Source organism: Eptatretus burgeri, chromosome 11 (assembly GCF_056783735.1).
Source record: "Eptatretus burgeri isolate ZD-2024b chromosome 11, Ebu_testis_v1, whole genome shotgun sequence".
In the NCBI taxonomy this organism is placed as follows: Eukaryota; Metazoa; Chordata; class Myxini; order Myxiniformes; family Myxinidae; genus Eptatretus; species Eptatretus burgeri.
This window is the reverse complement of record NC_140971.1, coordinates 62,283,449-62,294,819: the sequence shown is the minus strand read 5'-3', so window position 1 is coordinate 62,294,819 and position 11,371 is coordinate 62,283,449. Positions and strand designations below refer to the sequence as shown.

The window sequence follows — 11,371 nt, the reverse complement described above, 5'->3', positions numbered from 1 at the left end:
TTAAAGTAAGCTATACATCAATTTGGGATCACCCCCTTATGTCATGTGACAAATTTCTGACAAATTCAAGTGTCATGCAGAGTTCCAGCAACTTGGCAACAACAAATAAGGGAAGATTTTGAACATTTTAAAGAGTTTCAACGTGAAATAATGGATAAATATAATGCATAACAGTACCAAGAACATGTATAATTAACAAAATGGAATGTTTTTATGAGGAAATAAGAAATCTAGTGCAAAATTTATCGGAAATTTGACTATTTTTGGACTAAAGGGGGAATTCCTCCATTTCTGGGAATGGGTCCCCCCCCCCTTTTTTAAATAGTCCCTGTAATGTTTTAAATGTTGGTCTGAGGGCTTAGGCATGTATTAGGCACTAATAGGAAATCATGTATGGGGAATCATTTCATGCCATCAGATTTGACCTTGAATCAAGGGGTCAAGGTCAAACAGCCATAAGCATTAGCATTTTCACAAATGGCTAGAGGTTCGCTGACTGACCCGGACATAGAAATCCTTAAGACATATACAGTTCAGATGTATGGGGCTAAAGGAAAAGTCATGTCACTGAATTACCATCGCTATAATGTCTTTGAAAAGGCATATGGACCAAAAGCTAGATCTCGGAATGCACTAGCAAAGCTGAAGGGAATTGATGGTAGCATGATTCCTCCCTGCGAATTAGAAATTTCCCAACACATAAAACGGTCATCATTTGGTGCAAGGATGTGGGCCAATGCTGATTTATCAGAATTAAATCAGCATCCATCTTCAAATGATGCCTGGGAGTTCCATGAAGAGCAGTATGAAATCATTTGGTTTGTTGGTCAACAGCTTCCAGAGTCACTGGTTCCAGAGGAAGAGGATCACTCACATCAAGAAAGCTCTGATGATGACCTCAATGTGTCTTCATCAGATGAAGACGAACTCTGATAACAACGCAATACCATTCATTGAACTTAAACCAACCCTGTCAGTATGAAAACAGAATTTTCTCAATGTGGGTTTTATTTTAATTAGTCAATTATGCATATCCATGGTGGTGATCGATAAAATAGATCCCTAAATTTATACAAAGTGGTAGATTAGTTCTATATGTATATATGCATGGTGGTGGTAAATAGGTTAGGTAATATATCGAAACAGATTGTAGTGGGGGCGTTGTCATGCAAACCATAACAATTAACAATTTGTTTATTTTCTAGAAAAATTCATGCAGGTGGTCAAAAATAAATTTATTTGAAAATTAATTTTTTCTTATTCTTTTTTTAAGACTCACCTTTTCCAATCAGAACACATTTTTGATGAGTACAAAATTATATAAAATGCCAAGTCACGAGATCTACACTTTGTGATAATGACTGTAATGGTTACAAATGAACTATATATGTAAAATCTGCCATACCTATAAATCTAATGAACCTTGTTCTTAAGGCTTAAGTCACATTTGCTCTACGGCGAGGATACGGCGGCCGTACGCCCTCTGAATTGACAGAAATGTGCGGCGGCCGTAGAGTTTCTGAGGTGGCCTCAGGGTGGCCCTATGCCATTTGGCTATCTTTTACAGGCCGTAGGGGTCGCCGTGGAATTATAACGCGGAGTTATAACTTTTTTCATTTCTACGTTCGCCGTAGCAATTCGCCAAGCCGAAACAAAAAAACTGGTAAAAAAATAATAATAAAAAAAATTGACCCACTCTTTACCGTCCGTCTGGCCGCACGTTCGCCTTAGGGCCCCCTGTGGTCGCCTTGCGGGCACCTTGAGGCTACCTTGCATCTGCCTTGAAAATTATATGGCCACTGCAGGGCTCCTTAAGGTCACCGTGCGACATCAAATCAAAGACAGTATGGCACCACCACGTTTTCGGTCTCCACAATTTATAAATACACCGTGCGGCTCCCCGAAAAATAAAAACATATGTGACTGCTACATTGTGTGACCATGGAAATACTGCGGCCGCCGTATAATTGCTAGTGGCCGTAGATTTTGGAGAACCCTCGGCCGCCGTGGCAAATGTGACTTAGGCCGAAATAAGCTTTCCACCACAAATCCTATTCTTAAGGCCCTCGCCCACTGGCCATATCTGCCCCCGACCAGCCCACTCGAACTGCCCCACCGACCTGCCCGACCTGGGCCGACTGACCCAGACTGGACCGACTGCCACATCTGGCAGGTCGAGGGAGGTCAGGCGCAGGTCTGGCAGGTTGGAGGCCAGTCCTCTTCCCTCTCCTTCCTCTTCCCCTCTCCTCCTCCCAGGCTCTCCTCCCGGCCTCTCCTCCCACTTTCCTCCTTGCTCTCCACCCCCTTTCCTCCCCCTCCCCTCCTCCCCCTCTCCTCCTCCCCCTCTCCATATCCCCTCTCCTCATCCTGGCCTCTCCTCAATGCCTCTCCTCATCGTGGCCTCTCCTCAACGCCTCTCCTCATCCTGGCCTCTCCTCATCCTAGCCTCTCCTAATCCTGGCCTCTCCTCAACCCCTCTCCTCACCCTGGCCTCTCCTCATCCTAGCCTCTCCTAATCCTGGCATCTCCTCATCCTGGCCTCTCCTCATCCTGGCCTCTTCCTCCATTTCCTCCTCCCTCTCCTCTCCCTTTCCTCCTCTCTTCCAAGAGAGGGGGAGGAGAGGGCATGACGAGAGGGGGAGAAGATGGCATGAGGAGAGGAGGAGAAGACGGCATGAGGAGAGGAGGAGAAGAGGGCATGAGGGAGGCCCAGAGGAGAGGGTTAATGACACCCGGCCTACCCAACCAACCCCACAATTTTGATCATGTTGAAAACTCGACGACCGCATCCGAGCATAGTCGACTGTCCCCGACCAGATGCTCGGGGGGGGGGGCAGTTCGGGTGGGCCGGTCAGGGGCAGGTTGGGGGTCGATCGGGTCAGTGAGCGTGGACCTTAAGGTTATATTTTTTTCATTCAATGTACTTATCCCTGTCAAATGACACTGGATTGGTATTTGCACTTTAGGCACTAATAGGAAATCATGTATGGGGAATCATTCATGTCATCAAATTTGACCTTGAATCAAGGGGTCAAGATCAAACAGGCATAAAATTGGCCAAAAACCTATGATATTGACCTTTATCTCATGACATTGACCTTGGATGATAATGGCACCCTCCCCATTAGATTGGGAATACCCAAAACTATCAGAATGCATACCAAGATCATTGGAATCGGCCTAGTATTACTTGATGTATGACAATATTGGTTTTAGCCTATATCGATGCAGGCATCTTGGATTTGGGTGGCGCCACCTACCACACCCACCACACCCACCACTGGCGCAAATTAAGAATTGGGTTTCTGGGATCTGCCAACCCTACTCTACACCACTGGCACCCTTAAACATCTGCACCTTCCATCTTGAATAAAAGTCACCTCGCTCCTTGACTAACTTCGTATATTTGGCCTGTAAGACCTGGGGCCCCTTGACACTTGAGGAAGATTCACATTGAAAAAAAATTCACATTATGCAGCCCATATATCTTAGTGGGGCGGGGAGGGGTGCACCTTGTATGACCCATAATACTTGATTGGCAGTGGGGGCATGTACATTGTATTGCCCATAACATTTTGGAGGGGGTGCACAATACATGAGGGGGTGGAGGAATGCACATTGTATGGTCCATATAATTTGGGGGCAGGGGGGAGGACATGAACATTATAAGACGTGTAACAATTTTTTTTTGGGGGGGGGTGCACATTGTGAAATTGCTTGCAATGTAAATTATTAACGATATACATAATCTTTTTAAAATTAAAGACCCAGTGAAGCCCACCCTCCCCACCCCCACCCCTGTTCTTTGCCACTGTTCCTTGATCTGTCTTTGTTCATTGAATTATCAACTTCCTTATTCACAGCATCGCTCATTCTACGTCGATAGATAGAAAACCATACCTGTACCAGCTCAGCACAATGCATCAAAATTTCCCATATGGAAACAAACTTTCATATCTCTATGAAAATCACACAGCTTTGTGCTTAAAACAATTTCACACAAGATGATAGGTGATCAGCAAGACAACCACCTGGCATCATTTTACGTGTTTCTCTCCATCTTCCTTTCCCAATAATTTAAAATTTCTTGCTGAAGAAACAGTCGAGGCTGTGTCAAGCCGTGGAATTGCTGAATGTGCGTATTGTCTCTCAAGGATGCATGGCATCAGATGAAGTTTATATATTTTGAAGTACCTACCTTACATTGATATTTTCCTTCCATGATGTGCCTTTAATTCATATTTTCTCAACTTCAGTTGGCAGCAGTTTCAGTGTAAGTGGTATCTGTACATGGTGTTTCCAGAAAGGGTGGTGGTGGAGGATGTGATGGTGCCCTCAAAAATCCTGAAATTTTGATTTGTAATGTCTGATAATCTGTAAGCTTGCTTCATGGTGTGTATTATCCAAGCTAGGCTTGGAGGGGAGGGATGTGGGGTGTATGGTGCTGGAAGGGGGTGGGGGGGAGGGGTTGGCGAGTAATTCGAATCGTACACCCATATGATACAATGTTGTCACAATCCAGCATCAAGGGTTCTTGTTTGGAGGTTGAAAACCAACTGGTCAGTTGGCCCTTTCACATGGATGTGCACAAGCTAAGGAAATCCAGAGAAATGCTGGCTACATAAAATAAATGTGTTTAGTTTATTATCCCACAAGCATCGCTCCATGACCATGCGCACAATGTAAATTACAGCAAGTGAATATAATTTGATGCATTTCAAGCCAAGCAGCAAACTGTTTCAATTATGTTGTAAGATTCTCTCACACGTCACTTCAAAATTTCCGAAATGGTACAATATGAAATTCTGTGATGTCAAGGTGGAAGGAGAATAAGATCAACACACCACCAATGACGATGACGACCTTTACACCACTGTTTACTCACCCCTTGTACATCTAGTGACTCTGTGTTCCTGCAGCCATGGCCAGATATTCCATAATCTTTGAGAAGCCCAACCCCCAATGAACATCCGTTTTCTCTCTTATCTCCCACACTTTACCTCTTTGTGGGGTCAGAGCACAGTGCAGGAAAGTCTTGAGAAGAAATAATTGATTCAGTATACATGATGGTTCATCCATATGACCTCGCATTGACTCCATGTGAGCAGGGGAGGGGAGATCAAGATGCCACCTGTTACTTCAGAAGATCCTCGAGTCACCAAGGATCGTTTAAAATACAACGATCCTCAAGACACCAAGTCAGACAGACAACAAAACATTGACAGAAATTCCGAATTTCAACGCAAAGGAAGCACAAACAAAGCTGCTGTCATGTAAATGAGCAAAACCAAAATGTGAAACGAAAGGCACATTATATGGCGCACAATACAACACCATACGATCTCATAATGGGTATTCTTTAGAGAGATAGAGATAGAGATAGATAGATAGATAGAGATATGCTATGTGGTGTTCAACAAAGCTGTTAGAAATTAATTTCACATCATCAGTCAAACGAATCAATGAAATAGTCCTGTTGTTGCGCTCTTAAAGTACTGGATATGAGATAACTCTTTAAACTCTAAGATGAACTTTGACCTCTGGATAAAATAAAGTCTTTTATAATAAACAGTGGCAAGGAACGGAAATTGCTAATACTCGACAAGTTTGAGAAATCACCTTAAGCTCGTCATCTTGTTCCGAAGTTCCACGTGGCCGGTGGGATACGTTGGAGATACGTGTACGCACCTCTGAGCTGTCTATCCTGGGTTCGACTCCAGAGCCAGCTATAAACGGCTTTGCGTGCAGGGCGAGGTTGCGATCCATTGGAAGGATGCGAAGCTGGTGAACACTTCTTCCAGTATTGGACAGGAGTGAATGTTGAGGACTCCCACTGACCTTCACAAAGAGTTGGCAAGTTATTGTGAGTAACCTGAACGAATTATATATTCCTGCCGAAAACTGCAGGAAACAAGTGGTATGGTCTCCTTGGATTCCCCTCGACTCCAGATTACTGTAGACCGCTTGCTAACTCAGAGCGTGGTTGTTGTTTGGTTCAGCAGCTCCTCTACTTCATAAACAAATCCACTTTCCCAGGTTTTTAAATGACGGTGTTCATTTGTGAAGGGCAAGCATGACTTGTGTGTGTGTGTATATATGCACACGTTTGTGCAGGACACCTGGAGTGTTCCAAAGGATTTACTGATGAAATGCTCACAATCGTTAGATGCGTCAAAAAGGTGTAATGAGGTTTGAATCAATTACAAAAAATACATTTAAATATTATCTTACTAATTATTTATATAATGTATTGAAAAACAAAAATCTTGCCATACATTGGTCTATTGTGAATATCTCGTTCGTATAACCTTTCGAACGCCCCCTTGTATATCCTCGTGCGTATATGTATATGTTTGTGCGTGTTCCTGTCACAGCTATTTTGTCGACATCATTCTTGGATAATGACGGCATCCTCTCCTGGAATCGTGTGCAGAATTTAGAGGAATGCCATGGAAGCCACTGCAATGAAGCTTTAACCACACACGCATGCAATAAGGCTTTCAAATCCTGGTTTTATAACCTTCCGCCAAATGCACGAGAAGAGCCAGCCACAAAGAATTGCTGTGATTGGTCATTCACAAGCAATAGTTTCCAGCAAATTAATTTAAAAAGTTCAATCCACTGTCATTACCGTAAAGGGAACCACATGGCTGGCTCGTAATCACAGGGGTAACGATGAGGGCCGCCCCTTGCTCTTCAGACGTTCCCATCAAGTACATCCCCCCTCAACCCCCTCCAGCACTCTAACCCCCAACCTCATCTTAACATCCGCCTCTGTCTTCCTGCCTTCAATTAGCAATTGAGAAATGATAATCTTGCAGATTGGATGTCAGTTGTTTGCAATAAAAGAAGTCCCAATCTTTCGGCACAACAACACCAGTGGTTTGTACGCTGGCCACACATTGTGGGTGGCGTCCCAACTGGGCGCCTCTGTCATGAAAAGGCCCAGGGTCTCTCCACGTGTACACAGCATCCTGCAGAGTTCTGCCAAAAACGGCAGCTGTAATTTGTTAGCCCCTCCATACACAAAAGCCCCAGATTTTCTTTTCCCTGATGCGTTTTAATAACAGGCCATCGTGGCGTGCAATATTTTCAACAAAGGTAGCCAAGAGCTGTTGTCATTATGCCGAGCAGATCGTTGGTGGTCACTTTGCTAGTTTTTTTTTTCGTGATGAAAGAGGTCTTTTGGTGTATCAATGTCACAGCCATGGTTTATCAGTGCAGGCAGAGCAACAATGGACACCATTATTTATCTCTCTTTGTAAGGCGCTTTAAAATGATTAGACGCTACTCAAGTAAGGCTGTCGTGATAGGCCTCCATCTTGTTTGATAGCATTAGCATCTCTGAGGGCCAACCCCAGCATTAATCTGGCCCAGCGGTCACGTCTAGACGGGGTTTCCTCCGATGTTGTTTACTTTAGACCCGGACGGCTGCTGAGGCGAGTGCCGGGGAATGCTAGCGGCCTAGCCAAGTGCCCCCCCGCCGTGCAGCCAAGCTCCCAAGGCCCTTGCGGCCTGCCAAGACAAACAGGCATGCAGGAGGCTGGTGGTAGGTCTGCTGAGACCTGTTCTCGATCCAGGACGAACACCACCTGCTGCTTCTTTCCAGGGTAGCTTGAGAGCGGCGGCAGGGTCACAATGAACGCCTCTGTTGTGCTAAACTGCCGACACTCGGTGCTCCGAAGGAAAATATTCGGCACCGAGCTGTGGCAGCCCTCACTACCATGAAAAGTGAGCTTTGAGGTCCAATGGGAGAATGTGGTGTTTTAGGCTGTTAAAGGCAGATAAAGATGAAATTGGAGGTAAAGGGGTTGGTAAGGCAAGGGTGAGTAAAGCTGGTGGGGGGAGGGGAATATGACCACACAAGTATGTTTCAGATCTGCGAATTCAAACTACACTTGCTTTTCGGAACTGGCTGCTTGCAAACCTTTGTGCAAAGTCTCTTTTTTATTTTATTTTTCTCGGGTGGGTACACAGCACAATGGCTACCCATTGTACTGCCATGAGTACACCAGCCCAGGCCCCTGCTTGCCGAAACTGTAAAATGTGCCGGCGTTGGGCTGGTCAACATCTGGTACAGGATGCAAGGTGGGAGCCGGGGAGAAAAAGCATGAGAATAATTCCCGTTGAGCAGGCCCAGAGAGACTGCCGACCCTGTCTGCAGGAGTATACAGTGTACATTTCATTATAAAGGTCTCTGGGGTCGAGCGGCTGTGGTGCTTCTGGTTTTGCATGGCTACACATAACGGGGGTGTGTTGCATCGAGCCTTTTAATTTAATTTCTGTTTCTCTTCAAGCATTGATACATCCCCGGAGATGATCTATAGTCAAGTAGATCGGCCAGCTTGTTACCTCTGAGAAATTTGGTGATTGCAATGTAGACCATTTCAAGGTATGGAGGTGGAAGGGTAGTGGGTGGAGAGGGTGGAGGGCATTTTGGGGAGGAATTAGATTTTTTTTTTTTCCTGCTAATTGTAAACATTTTTTTATAGTTTCTCAACTTTTATTTTTCCCCTCTTGTGTATTGCGACCCACGTGTTTAACATAAATTGCAATGGTAATTTTGCTTTGTGGATGAAGTAATGACCGCAACCTCCCACTCTGGACCGGACTCTCTCTAATCCACGAGACAGAGACTTGGACTTGTGTCAGAATATCTCCCGCGATGAAGCTGAGTCTGTACCACTTTCCCATCCCAGACAGGTTGGTGGTCTCTGTCTTCGACCACTTTCTTTCTGCTCCTGCACCCTCTGCTTTATGTATTCCATCTGGAATCTATGTACAACAAGCCCAGCTTTTTACATAGACTCCTCCACACTCATTAATTATTAATTACATACACATTTGTCATTTTGATGATTCATTTTGATTTGTATTTTTTTGTAGACTGTTTTGTTTGTTCTTCCTGAGAAAGTTTGTATTAATTTTTTTTGGGGAATTGTGGAAAAAATGTACTTGAAACTTCAAATATGCTCTTTCCGTGCTGTGTCCCCCCCCCCCAAACCCCTCACCAGTTTTCTGCAGGACACACACCGTCTGCCGTTAACCCCCTTCTTGTGAAACTCCTAAAATGCAGATTCACTGCTCACCTATTCAAACCTCTTTTCCCCTGCCTGGCTTTCTTCATTCATCCCTCCAGGTTTTCAAGACAGCTGTTCCCCCATCCTGTTCCCTGATCATCCCCCATCCAAAGCCATGATATTTTCTACCCCCTTTAACCTATCCTCGTTCCTCCCCCCCTCCAAATTTCCTTTTCTCCTTCCTGAGAGTTTGCCTTTTGTATCCATATTGTCTGTCTGCCCCCCTGCGTCGTACCAGTCATTCTTACCCACATTCCTTGTTTTCCGTCTCTGTCTGTTTTGGCCTTCAGCCCTGCTGTTGGCATTTCCCCATTCTCTTTGTACTAGTCCTTTTGCTCTGTTTCATCCTGATTCATTCTGTGTTCTCACTCTCCCAAGAGCCTTGACTCTGCATCCCCAAAAAATTTAGTTCAATTTTTTTTATATTTCTCGACTCAAAGAGAGACTTGGGAGGTAGAAACCCGAACATGACACAGCAGTCTTGAAAAAGGTAATTGTTCAACTAATTTTGAGTCATTTGAAATGTCATTTCATTGAGTATCTTTCTGTAACGGGAGATGACAGTAGTTAATAAAAAAGAATAGATTTCAGAGAGAGAGAGAGAGAGAGAGAGAGAGCGAGAGAGAGAGAGAGAGCCTGAGAGAGAGCCTGAGAGAGAGCCTTGGAGGTCGGGTGACGTTATTGTCAGGTCTCTGTGAGAATATTTCAGAATCATGTGATTCAAGGCCGACTCCACGTCTGCTCTGGATGCATTAGCTTGTCGATTATGGCAATGTCACTCTGGAAACATTGCACAAAATGGAGGCAGAAATACAGCTTGGCTGGTAACGTGATTCTTCTGAGGTGTCTTGGTCTGGGATTTATCTTCATGTTTGAGTAAAATTGACCTCGAGTGGGCTGATGCTCTATCTAGGTAGGAGCATTCGCCTCTGAGCTGTTTATCCTGAGTTTGAATCTCGACCCAGGTTTAAACTGTCAACCTCGCTGGTGTTCATCCCAATCGGCTGGATGTTAAACTGGGCTTCCCATCTGCTGCCATTATTTGGGACACGTTAAAGATTCCACGGTGTCGTTCTCAAAGAACAGGTGAGCACACTGAACAAATTCCAAACTCCTGTTCTAACCAAATGCATTTTCACCGAAAATGAATCTTTTGAAGCCGACCCAAAGTCTCCAGATGTTCAGCATCCAAATCCTTATCACACAGCTGAATTTCAAACGGCAATCTTCGTGCTTTCATTCCAACATCCTCACCACGAGGTCACGCACATATATCATAGCCAAATGTAAATTGCACGGTTTGTTCCACTCCATACATGTCCATCTGCTATGGTGACGCAGTGTTGTCACAATTAAGTTGAACAGCATGGTGGTGTTGCAAACAACAACCTATTAGTAAAGACTTCATGCAACACTCCTGGCTTGCTTCCATTCCACGGTATTACCGGCCATCAGTTTCGGAAACCGAGGAATCTTGTTAGTTTAAACTTTCCATTCGCCTGATAACAAAAGGTCCTCTGTGTGCCCTCGTGCCCCTCCCATAGTTCCTCGTTTGCCCACGTGGTTTCATTATCACGACGTGAGGCGCACGCATATGCTCCAATTAGATGGCCAAGTGATGTTTCATCGTTTTCCGCAGGTTTCCAGAGCTGTGAGCCAAGGAAAGTCTGATGCTGCTGAAGCTCGTGCCTCATGCCAAAAAGTGAGCACAACGGGTGCTGACCGTACGCCCTGCTTGCATGAAGGGTGTGCACATGTCTGGGAAGGAAGGCGGTTTTTCTCTTTGCCGTGACATGGCTGCAGCACTGTTTGAAACGAGCCGAAGATGGCGTCCAATGCTACATTTTAGTTTTCTGCTTGTTGCAATTCCTGCTTGTTACATATGAGAAAAGCTGCCGTGCAAGAAATGGCAGGCCCACGATATGCTGTGAAGCCCACGGAGTCGAAGCATGTGGTGTCACAGGGACCAAAACCTCAGTTACGGCAGCATAAAGAAATTGAGCCATTCGGAGCCATGCGTAAAAAAGAAGCATTTTAAATGTGCCATTTGCACTACCTAAACCTGAGTTATACGTTTCTCTACTTTGGTCACATTTGACTGCTTTTACTCCATATTGTGGTGGGTTGACAATTAATTGAGCTCAACTCGGGTTTACTTGCGTTGAATCGAAATGAACTTGGCTCAGCAAACCAATGTTTTATTTATTTATTTTTTGTATGTTTTTTTTCTCCTCTCATTTTATGCCATGTGAGATAACCTATGAATATAGCATGATAGATATACCTCTGAT

The 11,371-nt window shown here is 44.6% G+C and overlaps 1 long non-coding RNA gene across 1 annotated transcript in view; it reads left to right on the top strand.

Annotated features, from left to right (window-relative positions):
* Positions 1-11,035, top strand: part of LOC147017215 (uncharacterized) — a 12,647-nt gene extending 1,612 nt beyond the window's left edge. Inside the window, exons 2-3 of the long non-coding RNA XR_015049730.1 lie at positions 10,720-10,782; positions 10,973-11,035. This is a non-coding gene — a long non-coding RNA (uncharacterized LOC147017215). The remainder of the gene's footprint in view (positions 1-10,719; positions 10,783-10,972) is intronic.
* The last annotated feature ends 336 nt before the right edge of the window (positions 11,036-11,371 follow it).